At 37.8% G+C, this 15,143-nt stretch overlaps 1 protein-coding gene across 1 annotated transcript in view; it reads left to right on the forward strand.

Moving 5' to 3' along the window:
* LOC127420192 (zinc finger protein 850-like) overlaps positions 1 to 15,143 on the forward strand; it is a 296,445-nt gene that overhangs the window by 162,212 nt on the left and 119,090 nt on the right. The window lies entirely within an intron of this gene.

Below are 15,143 nucleotides of genomic sequence, written 5' to 3' on the forward strand. Positions count from 1 at the left end.
TGCAGTGACTTTGGTTTTCAAAAAACACAATGGACCAACACCAGCAGATGACACTGCACCCCAAATCATCACAGACTGTGGAAACTTAACACTGGACTTCAAGCAACTTGGGCTATGAGCTTCTCCACCCTTCCTCCAGACCCTAGGACCTTGGTTTCCAATTGAAATACAAAACTTGCTCTCATCTGAAAAGAGGACTTTGGACCACTGGGCAACAGTCCAGTTCTTCTTCTCCTTAGCCCAGGTAAGACGCCAGAAGTGGCATAACAAGAGGAATACGACAACTGTAGCCAAATTCCTTGACACGTCTGTGTGTGGTGGCTCTTGATGCCTTGACCCCAGCCTCAGTCCATTCCTTGTGAAGTTCACCCAAATTCTTGAATCGATTTTGCTTGACAATCCTCATAAGGCTGCGGTTCTCTCGGTTGGTTTTGCATCTTTTTCTTCCACACTTTTTCCTTCCACTCAACTTTCTGTTAACATGCTTGGATACAGCACTCTGTGAACAGCCAGCTTCTTTGGCAATGAATGTTTGTGGCTTACCCTTCTTGTGAAGGGTGTCAATGATTGTCTTCTGGACAACTGTCAGATCAGCAGTCTTCCCCATGATTGTGTAGCCTAGTGAACCAAACTGAGAGACCATTTTGAAGGCTCAGGAAACCTTTGCAGGTGTTTTGAGTTGATTAGCTGATTGGCATGTCACCATATTCTAATTTTTTGAGATAGTGAATTGGTGGGTTTTTGTTAAATGTGAGCCAAAATCATCACAATTAAAAGAACCAAAGACTTAAACTACTTCAGTCTGTGTGCATTGAATTTATTTAATACACGAGTTTCACAATTTGAGTTGAATTACTAAAATAAATGAACTTTTCCACGACATTCTAATTTATTGAGATGCACCTGTATATATATATTCACTATTATTATAATTATTTTATTCTCTGTATAAGTGTGTACTTGGGCAAGACCACTGGGATGTTTGTTTGGGGTTGCGTGGGGTTCTTGATTGGGGAGGGGTAGTAGTGGGAGTTAATGTTGATTTATTGTTTATATGATTTGTTTGTTTTGTTTGCTTTGAAAAAATCAATAAAAATGTTAATCACAAAAAATATTACAATATTTGGTTAAACTTTTATTTCAACTGTATATTGACTTGACTTGCCTGCTGTGTGTTTACATAATTCTGATGTCATTATTAAAGCCCATCATTCATAATTTGAGGTTGTGTCTAGTGTTTGATTAGAATTGACTAAAATTAGTGTTGGGCCTCATGTACTCAGATAGGAGACAAAGGCAGGCCTACATACAGTCATAAAGCCTGACTGTGGCCTGTAGGAACACTCAAGGCCTGATAACACAAACGGCGGCAAAATCAAACAAAGGGAGTCCAAAAAGACTACAGATCCCATCAAGCCTTGCTCACTTTACACCTATGTATGAAATTCTGAAGGATCGAACTCTCAACTCCTATTGGTTGAAACGCACGACAGAACATGCCCTTCAACCATGACATCATCGAGAGTATAATACCTCAGAAATCCTTCTAAGCTTTGCTTCCAGTGACAGTATGCACCGCATCTAGTTGCAGCCCTGCTACTCCCAGGTGTAGCCTCATTTCCCAAGGAAGTAACGTACATACCTGAACTTTGGCCATACAATCTCCATCTCGCTGGATGAGCTGAGATTCCTCTGTGTTCCGAGCACGTTAACGGATCCGAAGGAGACCGCCGAGCAATCTGCGTCTCACCCTTTTTCCTGCTGAAGTGAAGAAAGAAGATTTCTCTTCCTTCAACCGAGTCGACTTCGCCGATATCTCCGCCAACCCCCCAAGAATCAGCCGCCGTACCGCCCGCCAACAGAGCGAGGAAACCACCTCCCGTCACCACCCGAGCTTCTTGGAACCGAGTCAGATTCAAACGACGGACAAACACACATTCTACCCGCATCCTCATGTGACTCAAGTAAGAGGTTTATGTCTGGGCAGAAATAGATTATTATAGTGTGTTATACTTGTGTATCAAGTAGGTTTGCAGCGGTATACCGGTTTCACGGTATACCACTGTATGAAAATTGACGGTTTTCGTACCATGTACATTTGCTTATCTACGGTATGGAGGAAAAAAATGCAACTGGACGGAGAATCTCACCTGCGCGTGCGCATCTCCTTTCCTCCTCGACTGCCTGTCAGACTCGTGAACTTGCGCCACACACACATGCAGCATAGAAAATGTCAGAGAGAGGCGAGGCGAGGGGGTCTGACATAAGTGAGATTGTGTGTGAGTTAAAGCAGTGTTTCTCAACTGGTGGGTCATGACCCAAAGGTGGGTCGCAGGTCTATTCGGACTGGGTCGCGGACAGCAGGGAAAGAACAATGCCATGGTTCTCCCATTGAAGATATTTCGGCAGCCGCCCAAGTGATAGCCTATTTAGGACTGCTGAGGCAGATTTAATGATAATCTCGCAATCAGCTAAATGCTTCTCATCTGCACTTTTGCACGAGTGTAACGGAACCAACTCGCGATCATGATCTGCTCTTCTGCAACAACCGGACTTCCCTCTATTGCGGAGCGCAGACCTCAAAACTGATGTGACCAATTTCAATTCTAGTGAGACTTTTCTAGTTTAAAGCATTACGGAGGAAGTCAAGTCGAACCTCTCAAACAGTAGGCAGGTCTGACATGCCAAACAGTACTGAGGAGGAAAAGAGCAACACTGTGCTATGCGCAAATGTTTTTTTTCATTATACATCATCACCTTTACAAAATTGTTTCACGATTTTACGAGTAAAAGTAACTTATATTTTGACAAAATGTTATAGTTTCATGTGAAATAATCTAAAGGTAAAATCTATTAGACCTCATTTTATATCAACAGTGGCATTTGTAGTTAAAGTTTGAAGATGTGTTTCAGCTAGTATTTATTTATTTTTAATTTTTTTGATAAATACTATAATTTATTATTATTACTGTTATTTAAGACTAGCTACACTGACCTAACCATGGTAATGAGGAGCCTTTCCTCCTGTGTAGTATGTATGTTCTGTTTGAATTATGTTTGAAATTAGGAAACAAACGGGATAATAATGGGCTCATATAAGTAAATATGCTGATGTTAACCAGTTGAGAACCACTGAGTTAAAGATACAGACAGGAGCAGTCTGGCTGATTACACAACACAGTAATTTTATTGTATTATTGTAACTTTCTGTTACCACGAATGGGCTGTTTATAAATTTCCACCATTGCAGGTGAGACTGGCACACTGAGTTTATCCATTAAAGAACCAACGACCGCGGCGGACGGATTGCGAGCCGTTCACCGCGTCTCTGAGTGATAAAATTAACAGTTGCCTTCTTTCCCACGATCACTAAAACCGGCTTCGGTGCCGTCACTCTGTTCTCTCTCTCTCTCTCGAACTAAACGCGCACACACACAACCCCTCACAAGCATACCCGCACACACATTTGGTGAGCAGATAATGTAGAATTTGTTTTATAAAGTTAAATATTAATTAATCAAGTATAATCAATTAAATTAGCCATTTTATTCTACAATTATTTCTGATGGTCAAGCATGCATCTTACTGAGTGTGTCTGTGTAGAGGCCTGTGTGGGAATGGAATGTGCTCACATATGGTAAACTGAGTTTCCTTTTTTGACACTAGAGAAAATATATGGTGAGGCCCCAGCAGGTGTAAACCCAGATTCTGGAGTTGCTCTGCAGAGCAACTCGGCTTTTTTATCTCTGATAATAAAGTCTATCTTCTGGCATCAAAACCCCAAGACTTTGAGAGTGATTTTTCATAGAGGTGGCAGAAGCCATGATAAATTGGTGACACTGGTAGGACTGGAAAGGAGCAGAAGAGTGGAAGACCACAGCGGGCTGGCTGGACGAGCAACACAAACAGGTGGCCACCTAAAGGTAAGCATTTTTTGCTTGTATAATTAGTTTGTGTCGCTTGCCAGAGTTTGCCCATGGTGGTAAGGACACTCAAAAAGCTCCTCCAAATTTAAAGAGCAAAAAAGACAAAGAGTTTTGATTCCAGAAGAAATAATTGCATGCAATGATCTGTTTTTACTGTTAAGAGGTCCTTGACGGATAGCAGTAAATGAAAGCAGATAAAGTATAAGAAAGGCCTAGGCATAAGCCCTGCGGATAACGTTCTGTTGTGTTGAGGAAGTGAATCACAGAGGTTTTGCCCAGGTAGGTAAAAAATCCCGCAGGGCATTGCTTTTCACTGTGTTGAGGAAGTGTATCAGTGAAGAGCAGAACTTATGTCACTCAAGGGAGTGTAGAATAGGAAAAGTGTATGTGTAATTGTCTGTGTCTGTGTGAGTATATCTGTGACTATGGCTGTATGAGAAAATAAACTCTGTATCTTGTGGACAGTGGGTGCCTCCTGGACCTTCACTTGAGTGTGACAAAACAGAGGGGCACAGTTATTGTCACACTTGAGAGGAGTGGATGAGAGAATGAGCCTTAAATATAAAAGGACAAAGAATGAGTGTATGAGCCCAAAAAAGGGGACAAGTATGTATGAGAATAGGTATGTATGAGAATTTGAGCCCCACAAAATAATAAAGGGACTTGTATGTGTGTATCAAAAAAGTGAAGGTGAAAGAAATTAGAAAAATTGTTTCAAGATATTGCCGGTGCAGATTATTGTAGTAGGAAATAAATTAAAATAGTAAGATATACATTTATCCTCTAAATTTAATGATTTATCTAAATTAATGTTGATGAAATCATTTTTAATTCTTTGTATTCCAAGTAAAAATAGTGAAAGAAATAAAGACTCAGCTTATTGAAGAAAAAGCTGCTGCTATTGTGGTTTGGCACTATTTGGATGCAGAGTGATCCTAAAAGTAAATTGACAACATATAGGAAATTTATACATGTATGTGGTATAATAATTATTACATTTAAAATGCATGTTATAGAAGAAGATAAGGGAAATTGGTTTATAAATAAATGAAAATAATTGAATTTCTTTTGGATGATCAAATTATTCGAACAAATAAATATTGTTACAGAAATTGATACATTGATACATTTTTCCTAAAGATAGGGTTTGTTGTATTATAGGAAAAATCATGGCAGCCACACCTGTGGACATATTAGGATTAAAATATCCATTGTGTAAAGAATTTATAGATAAGCTCTCAAGCAAATGGCAAAAGAGAACCAATATATGATGACAAAATGGCCAAAGGAAGGAACATTTGATGTAGCATTGTTCAAGGAAATGGAAATTTTGATAAAAATGATAAAACTAAAGATAAGAGTAAAAAGTAAAAAGAGAGAAACAAAAAGGTATAAGAGAGAAAAGGAGAAAATTCACAAAAAATACTGAAGGATGCAGAAAAAGAGATAAATAAAAAAGAAGAGATCCTTGCTAAACCACCTCCATATGTGCCCCCAGAAGGTCAGTTCCCAATACTCAAGGGAACTGTAGAAGTTTTAGTTGAAATGCAGATGGAGGGACAAGTGGAGTTAGAAAAGCAAAAACAAATAGGGCTAGGGGTAAAACCGAAGAAGGTACAGGATAGAAAAAATTAGAGAAATCTGCCTTTAGATTGTTATGAACAGGCACGGACAGCATTAGAAAAAATGAAAGCACAGTATGAAGAAAAAACAGTATGTAAAAATTATATTTTGTAACTTGAGTATGAAAAGTAAACCTTAAATGTGAAAACTTCATGTGTCTGTTTTATGTTATATCTGGTCCAGTTTATGAGAGAATAAAATTTTGAACAATATTAAACACTATAAAGTCTTGATATTTAATATTCTGGAGAACAAATTTACATGTGAGTTGCAACTTTATCGGTGTAAACTTGATTAACCAACAAAACTAAGATAGGTAGAGTTGATTATTTTTGTTAGGGACTGTCTGATTGTAATGACATGCCAACTCAGAAACTTGAGATGAACCCAGATGTGGGAGTTTATTATACAGGACACTGGAAAAGCAGGTAAGCAAGCAAGGTAAGTATTCAGGTATGGTACACAGTCTTTGGAGACAGTCTTTGATCAAACAGAGAACCAAGGCTGAAGGCCCAAAGTGGTAATTTCCAAATCAACATGTGCCCAAAGAGGTAACTTCAACATCAGACAGGATCACAGGTGAGTCACATACATAAACAGAGGAGCAGGTTACTATATCGAAATATATTTTCAGAGTTCTCAAAGTCACGTTTCCTGAGCATTCAGAGAGGTTCGTGGTATAACAGGTAAGTTTCAAATAGGTAAGTAGATATGCAGTAAACTTGGATTTCACAAAGTCACTTATCTTGCACGTCTGGAGCAGATTGTAGACAAACAGGTGAGATTAGCCCAGGTTGGAAATGCCATATTCTCAGAGACACTTGTTGTGTATATTCAGAACAGTTCGTTAACAAACAGTTGAGGTTAACACAGGTGAGTAGATATGCCGTAATCACAAAATTCTCAGAGTAACTTATCTTATATCTCTAGAACAGGTCGTTGACAAAGTAATAAACAGAAAAACAGCTTTCTACTGCGGCTGAGCAAAAAGGTGAGTCCGAGGTACCTACAAAAATGCTAGACGCTGACTGAGAGTGAGAGTGATGTTTGCAGGTGTGCGTGATTAGAACTCAGGCGAGTGAGAGCGGGTGACAGATGGTGAGGGAGAGGGAGTGCGGAGGATACGTGACACTGATGGAGAGATTGAGTGAGATGCTGTTAGTGCCCTGAATAAACAGAGACCTATGACCCCGTACTCTGTGAGGATGGCACCAATGATACTCTGCAGACTTTGAATGGGAAAACCTCGTCTCTCTTGGTGTCTCCACACAGACAGGGGCACCCTGAATTTAGAAAAGATAGATAGCAGATTCTTTTAGTTAAGATTAGATATTTTTTCTTTTATTTTCTTGTTTTATATATACAGTGTAGGCATTGGTTGATCATGGGTACACTGAGAGCTGCCTTTGAGACTAGAATTAAAGGAAAGAAAATTAAGAATGATTTGGATCATTTCATGTTCTCTGCATTTCAATTCGCTGTAGTAGTGCTCTTAATACCCGTTTTCTGATTTTTATGTGTGGCAGCCTTGACAATATTGTAATGATTTTTCCTTGGGTTTGTTCTGTGACCAATCATGCCAGATAAAATGGAAAATAAAGTCCCAACCTTCAATAAGGAGGCAGAACTAAGCAGACGTAAACAGTTTTGCTCAGATGCTCTGATATTTAACAAAATAGAAGTTTTCTTCTTTTGGAAGTGCATAAAATGGAAAAAGTTATTCATGCTAGAAAATTTAGAAATATCTTTGATGTATTTGATTGTAAAAAAAATGTGATAATGCTAATGCTATTGGTCATTGGTAGCAGGTGAAACCCATGGACAAACAATAAGATTAAAATTGAACATCGTAAATTCCTCAACTATGAATGTTAATAACTTCATATTCATGTGTCTAGTCTGTGTGTGTTTTTGATACTAACTATGTTTTAGCATTTCTTTAGTCATCATTATGTGTATGTTGTTTCACTAACTCATTCTGGAACAAGTCTCTCACCATTGCAGATGGCTGGGCCAGATGATTTATTGAAGCTGCTAATACTGCAGGAGGAAATCAGGAGAAAAAAAGACTGAAAATGATGTGGGCTATTATCTTGGGAGGACATTTCAAATTTCATTATAATTTAAACTTTCAAATGTGGATTCAAATTTCTCTGCATAAGTTGATTTCAGTCTTATACCACCAATTGGGCGTATGATTTTCCAGACTGCCATCCATGGGTTTAATACCCATGTCTAAATTGTTCTGAGGGTCTAAATTTAAATCCAGCATCTAACCGCTGAGTTATTGATTTAAAGAGTAAATATTACAAACTTGATGGCAAAGTTAGTTATTGGATTGGTTACTCCCCTAAATTTTCCAGAGAGTACCCTCACTTTAAAAAAAAGGTTAGTGGGTGTTACAAAAGTTGATTGAGTGTCTTTTTCTAGTACTATTATTTCTATTTTGAGAATAATCTATGAAAGTTTCACTTTAGAGGCATACAGTTTCTGCACTGTGACGTTTGTTTCTGCTATTTAACTGAATAATTTGTCAGGAAATGCTGATAAGTATAAGAGAATAATAATTGAAAAATCTTATTGTTAAATGATGCTGAAATAGCTGAAAGAGACATGAGAAATTAAAAGGACGTAGTGTATTTTACTGATCAATTATTTCAAAACACAAGAAAAGAGATTTGTTTTTGAATTTACATTTTGCCTCTTTACTATATTTTGTTTAAACTTTTAATTACTTTCCTGTTTGTTTAAAAAGGTGATTTATGTTGTTTCATTAGATATAATGGAAGTTCCTTCTCCTGACAGAGAGTAAGGAAAGAGAGAAAGTGATCATAAGGGAGTAATTCGACTTAAAAAAGAAAAGAAAAAAAAGAGGGGATAAGATAGGTGTTGTAAATTTAAAGCTCAGCTTGAACAGAAGGCTAAAGTAAGTTGTATTGAATGTAAAGGGAATGTTGAAAAAGAAAGGAAACGTTTGTGTTTTATTAAAGATTTGAACTAGCAGAATTAAAAGCTCTTACTGCTGCAAGTCAGTTAGCTAAAGGACAAACAGTTAACATTTGGCTTATGCTCATGGTGTTTGTCACCTGTTTGGAACAATATGGAAACAAAGAGGTTTTAGAAAAAGTGATGGAAGCCTAATTTAACATGCAGAACAGATTGAACAGTTGATTTCTGCAATGATGTTACCTAAAAGATTGGCTATCATTAAATGTCAAGCCCACAAAAAGGGCAATGACTTTGTCATTAAGGGAAATAATGTCACAGATTTAGAAACCAAGAAGGCTTCTGGCTGTCAAGTTGCAGTATCAGCACCAGTGCTTCTTATTGAACCACAACCACAACTGGATGAGATACAGTTGTGCTCAAAAGTTTGCATACCCTGGCAGAAATTGTGAAATTTCAGCATTGATTTTGAAAATATGACTGATCATCCAAAAACCTGTCTTTTATTTAAGGATAGTGATCATATGAAGCCATTTATCATCACATAGTTGTTTGGCTCCTTTTTAAATCATAATGATAACAGAAATCACCCAAATGGCCCTGATCAAAAGGTTACACACCCTTGAATGTTTGGCCTTGTTACAGACACACAAGGTGACACACACAGGTTTAAATGGCAATTAAAGGTTAATTTCCCACACCTGTGGCTTTTTAAATTGCAATTAGTGCCTGTGCATAAATAGTCAATGAGTTTGTTAGCTCTCACGTGGATGCACTGAGCAGGCTAGATACTGAGCCATGGGGATCAGAAAAAAACTGTCAAAAGACCTGCGTAACAAGGTAGTGGAACTTTGTAAAGATGGAAAAAAAGATATCCAAAGCCTTGAAAATGCTAGTCAGTACTGTTCAATCACTTATTAAGAAGTGGAAAATTTGGGGATCTCTTGATACCAAGCCAAGGTCAGGTAGACCAAGAAAGATTTCAGCTACAACTGCCAGAAGAATTGTTCGAGATACAAAGAAAAACCCACAGGTAATCTCAGGAGAAATACAGGCTGCTCTGGAAAAAGACAGTGTGGTTGTTTCAAGGAGCACAATACGACGATACTTGAACAAAAATGAGCTGCATGGTCGAGTTGCCAGAAAGAAACCTTTATTGTGCCAATGCCACAAAAAAGCTGGTTACAATATGCCCGACAACACCTTGACACGCCTCACAGCTTCTGGCACACTGTAATTTGGAGTGACGAGACCAAAATAGAGCTTTATGGTCACAACCATAAGCGCTATGTTTGGAGAGGGGTCAACAAGGCCTATAGTGAAAAGAATACCATCCCCACTGTGAAGCATGGTGGTGGCTCACTGATGTTTTGGGGGTGTGTGAGCTCTAAAGGCATGGGGAATCTTGTGAAAATTGATGGCAAGATGAATGCAGCATGTTATCAGAAAATACTGGCAGACAATTTGCATTCTTCTGCACGAAAGCTGCGCATGGGACGCTCTTGGACTTTCCAGCATGACAATGACCCTAAGCACAAGGCCAAGTTGACCCTCCAGTGGTTACAGCAGAAAAAGTTGAAGGTTCTGGAGTGGCCATCACAGTCTCCTGACCTTAATATCATCGAGCCACTCTGGGGAGATCTGAAACGTGCGGTTCATGCAAGACGACCAAAGACTTTGCATGACCTGGAGGCATTTTGCCAAGACGAATGGGCAGCTATACCACCTGCAGGAATTTGGGGCCTCATAGACAACTATTACAAAAGACTGCACGCTGTCATTGATGCTAAAGGGGGCAATACACAGTATTAAGAACTAAGGGTATGCAGAATTTTGAACAGGGGTCATTTCATTTTTTTCTTTGTTGCCATGTTTTGTTTTATGATTGTGCCATTCTGTTATAACCTACAGTTGAATATGAATCCCATAAGAAATAAAAGAAATGTGTTTTGCCTGCTCACTCATGTTTTCTTAAAAAATGGTACATATATTACTAATTCTCCAAAGGTATCCAAACTTTTGAGCACAACTGTAATTCGAATTCAACAGGAAGAGGTCCATATGGACATACTACGTGGGAAAATAGGGGTGCAAAGAAAGATTCACAAGGTATATGGTGTTCTCATGAAGATTGTTGCATCAACTAAGCAAGGGGGACGTGATAAGGAGAATTAAACAACAGGGATATTGGTCTCCATTTTTGCAAGCAAAGGTTGATGATTTTTTGTCCACATGTGAAGTCTGTGCTCAAAACAATGTCAGAAAAGGAATAATAACACCCACAGGTCATATACCAGTGCCAGAAGGACCATTCAAGCATTTGGTTATGTATTATGTGGCCATGATAAAGAAAGTGCATGGAAAGCTTTATATGCTTGTGGTAATATGCAGATTTAGCAGATGGCTGGAAACAGTGCCATCAGCAGATCAGGGGTCAGGAACCAGGGTTGGGGAGTAACGGAATACATGTAACGGGAATACGTATTTAAAATACAAAATATAAGTAACTTTATTCCACTACAGTTACACTTTAAATCATTGGTAATTAGAATACAGTTACATTCAAGAAGTATTTTGATTACTAATGAGATTACTTTGCATTTTATTGTCATTTGTTTCATTTAATATTTAGTCCTTTCAGATGGAAAACATTTATATAAATGATGCGATCCAAAGTGCATTTGAACAGCGGTGAAACACTTTCTTATGATGTGTCACATTCATACGAGCAGACAGAGAAGTAAGTTTGAAGTAAGTTTGGAGCAGAAGAAATAGAAATAAACCTTGTGTAAATTGTCAGCTTTACGCTAAGCTAAAATGCTATTTCTAGCCATTTTACATGCACATTTTACCAGGCACGATCATATTTATTTTATCAAGAAAATTCACGTTAGATCATAATTTCTTTTTTTCTAGTAAGACCTTTGATATTAGGGCAAAAATCATATTCTTGATAATAATTTTTGAATTGTTTTCCTGTAAAAATCCTTAAAACAAGATCAATTTGATTGATCTTGTTTTAGAAACAACACTGCATAAGATATTTCGGTTTTTCAGAGAATGTATTTTTAACGTGTATTTTGTCTAAATGTACTGGCAGAGTTTTTATAGTCAAAACAAGTGAAAAAATCTACCAGTGCTGAAGAAGTAATCCAAATTATTTAGATTACGTTACTGACCTTGAGTAATCTAAAGAAATACGTTACAAATCACATATTACAGAATGTATTCTGTAATCTGTCGTGGAATACATTTCAAAAGCAACCCTCCCAACCCTGTCAGGAACAGTAATCAAATTTCTAACAAGAGAGGTAATACCTACACTACTGTTCAAAAGTTTGGGGTCACTTGCCTGAAATGTTTCTCATGATCTTAAAAATCTTTTGATCTGAAGGTGTATGCTTAAATGTTTGAAATTAGTTTTGTAGACAAAAATATGATTGTGCCTACATATTAATTTATTTAATTACAAAACTAAAATTGTATTTAAAAAAAAAAATAAAAAAGTTATTGAAATTGATGACTTGGACCGAATAATTAAGAAAAGCAGCCACTAAGTGCCCAGCATATAAATGGGAACTCCTTCAATACTGTTTAAAAAGCATCCCAGGGTGATACCTCAAGAAGTTGGTTGAGAAAATGCCGAGTACATGTCTGCAAAATCTAGGCAAAGTGTGGCAACTTTGAAGATGCTAAAATATAACATAGTTTTGAATTATTTTGGATTCATTTAGTCACAACATAATTCCCATAGTTCCATTTCTATTATTCCATAGTTGTGATGACTCTACTATTATTCTAAAATGTGAACAAAATAAAATAAAATAAAGAATGAGTAAGTGACCCTAAACTTTTGAATGGTAGTGTAGATTCGGAATACCGAAAGGTTCTACAGTTTGTGATGTATGTTGTTTGAATGGACAAAAGAAAGTAGGGAATGAGTAGGTTGAAAGTTCTGGAAGAGGTTTTTTTGGAGATGGTTTAACCCTTTAAAGCCTGAGCCCAAAATTCCAAAAATTACATTCTGTGCCAGAATATGATATTTATATCCATATTCATATTGCATTCATATTCATATAACATCACACACCTCAACTGTATATACCATATTGAAGAGAAGAACTAGGGCTTTCAAATGATATAAATATATGTATGATCAATAAGATTTCACACAGCAATTTTTTTAAAAATCTTCTCTGGCCACCATTCTTCATCAGACAACTGTATTTTCAACCATTTTAATTACAAGCTAGAGGGAAACTTAAGAATGTTTGAAATGTACATAATTTTGTGGGCAATGTAGAATAGCAGACAGATTAGAAATATAATCTGTTGTTTAAAAGTTATGACCATTCTAGTGATTAGTGGGAAAACGGAATAAAACAAACATTTAGAATGTTAAGATACATTTCACATGACCACACCTCAAATACTCCTTTTGAGCACCTGTAATAATAAATTGAGATTGCATCTGAAATTGAAGGACACAAGCACTGAAATATACATTTTATGTGTTCAATAAAACACACACGTTAATGTGAACATTAGAATTACACACGAATTACACAGCAAAACATACAAAGTCAAACTTTCGAACTATCTGCAGTAAATACATTTTTAATAAAGAGTGCAGGATCAGAATATATAAACTTGGAGGAGCTTGATGAGGTAATTAAGGTCTTGCCTACAGGCAAGGCTTCGGGGCCTGATGGCTTTGCCTCTGAGTTTTTCAAATCTTATGCTACAGAACTGGCTCCACTTTTGTTAGAAGTTTATACAGAATCATTAAAGAATGGAAAGCTTCCGCCAACCATGACACAAGAACGGATCAGTCTGATTCTTAAAAAAGAGAGTGTAAAAGTTACCGTCCAATTTCCCTGATCCAGTTAGATGTAAATATTTTGTCAAAAATTCTGGCTAATCGATTAAGTTAAGTTATGACATCTCTTATACATATAGATCAGGTGGGGTTTATTCGAGGCCGTAGCTCTTCTGATAATATTAGGCGTCTCATCAATATCATGTGGTCAGTAGCGAATTATCAATCTCCGGTTGCTGCCATCTCACTTGACGCCAAAAAGGCATTTGATATGTTAGAATGGGATTATCTTTTTAAGATTTTGGAAATGTATGGGTTTGGGAGTACATTTATTGGTTGGATTAAGTTACTTTATAGACACACTGTAGCAGCGGTACAAACAAATGGATTAATTTCAGATTATTTTACTCTGAATAGGGGCACTCGACAGGGTTGCCCTCTTTCCCCATTATTGTTCTGTCTTGCCCTGGAACCATTAGCAGCCGCAATAAGAAAGGAGGATGATTTTCCAGGGGTGATGGCGGGAGGTGTGGCGCATAATCTTTGGCTTTACGCAGATGATATTTTATTATTTGTCCGACCCTTCTAATCTATGCCTTGCCTCCACAGAATTATTAACTCCTTTTCCAAGTTCTCAGGATACAAAGTCAGTTGGTCTAAATCCGAAGCTTTGGCTTTGACAGCGTACTGTCCAGTAACGGCCTTCTAGCTGGGTGCCTTCCAGTGGCCCACATTAATTTTGGTTAATTTTGATCCCTTAATAAAAAGGTTTTCGAATGAAGTGGACAGGTGGGCTTCATTACATTTATTGATGATTGGGAAGGTTAATGTTATTAAAATGAATTGTATTCCAAAATTCAACTACCTGCTTCAGTCTCTCCCTGTAGATGTCCCCCTCTCTTATTTCAAGCAATTTGATCACATAGCGAAGTCCTTCATTTGGAATGGTAAGCGTCCCCGGTTAAATTTCAATAAGTTACATAGGCCGATTGACAAAGGTGGGCTATTATTATGCATTCGGTCTTAGACATTTGGCTCATTGGTCGCTTCCACCTGAGAGAGCCCCTTCCTGGTTTTGTATTGAAAAGGAAGTTCTTGCCCCTATCTCACCACTGCAAAGCCTTTCGATTAAACTAGCCGGAGAGGTTAAGTCGCACCCCGTTATTTTGCATTTGCACTCGATATGGACAAAAGTGTCCAGAGTGTTTAGTTCAGATATTTATTTAAATGTAGCCTTGAACATATGGCTGAACCCTAAACTATGTATTAATAAGTCCCCTTTCTGTTGGTCAGTTTGGATTGTGAGGGAGGTTAATACACTTGGTGACCTATATGAGAGTGGAGTATTGAGACCTTTTGAAAATTTGGTTCAACATTTTGGCATTTCCAGATCTCAGTTTTATAAGTATTTACAGCTGCACCACCTACTCTGCACTGTTTTTGGGAGTGGCACGCACTCCCCCAGTGCGGCAGATACTCTGGGAGTGGTGATTGCTGCTTTTGGGAAGGGTCATGAGGCATCAGTGTATTACTCCCTGCTAATTCAGAGTCTGGGGGACGGAACTTTGAATTCTCTCAAACAATTATGGGAGAAAGATCTAAACTTGACATTGGAGGAGGGGGTGTGGGCTAGGATCCTCAAAAGCATCAAGTCTGCATCAAGAGATGTAAGGGTTCGCCTTATGCAATTTAAGATTTTACATCGATTTTATTGGACCCCCTCCAGATTGTTTAGGCTTGGTCTTAAAGACACACCCACCTGCTGGTGATGTAAATCAGAGGTTGGAGACATAACTCATGTCTTTTGGGGGTGTGTTGAGATCCAGGAG

The sequence above is a fragment of the Myxocyprinus asiaticus genome, chromosome 29 (assembly GCF_019703515.2).
Source record: "Myxocyprinus asiaticus isolate MX2 ecotype Aquarium Trade chromosome 29, UBuf_Myxa_2, whole genome shotgun sequence".
Classification (NCBI taxonomy): Eukaryota; Metazoa; Chordata; class Actinopteri; order Cypriniformes; family Catostomidae; genus Myxocyprinus; species Myxocyprinus asiaticus.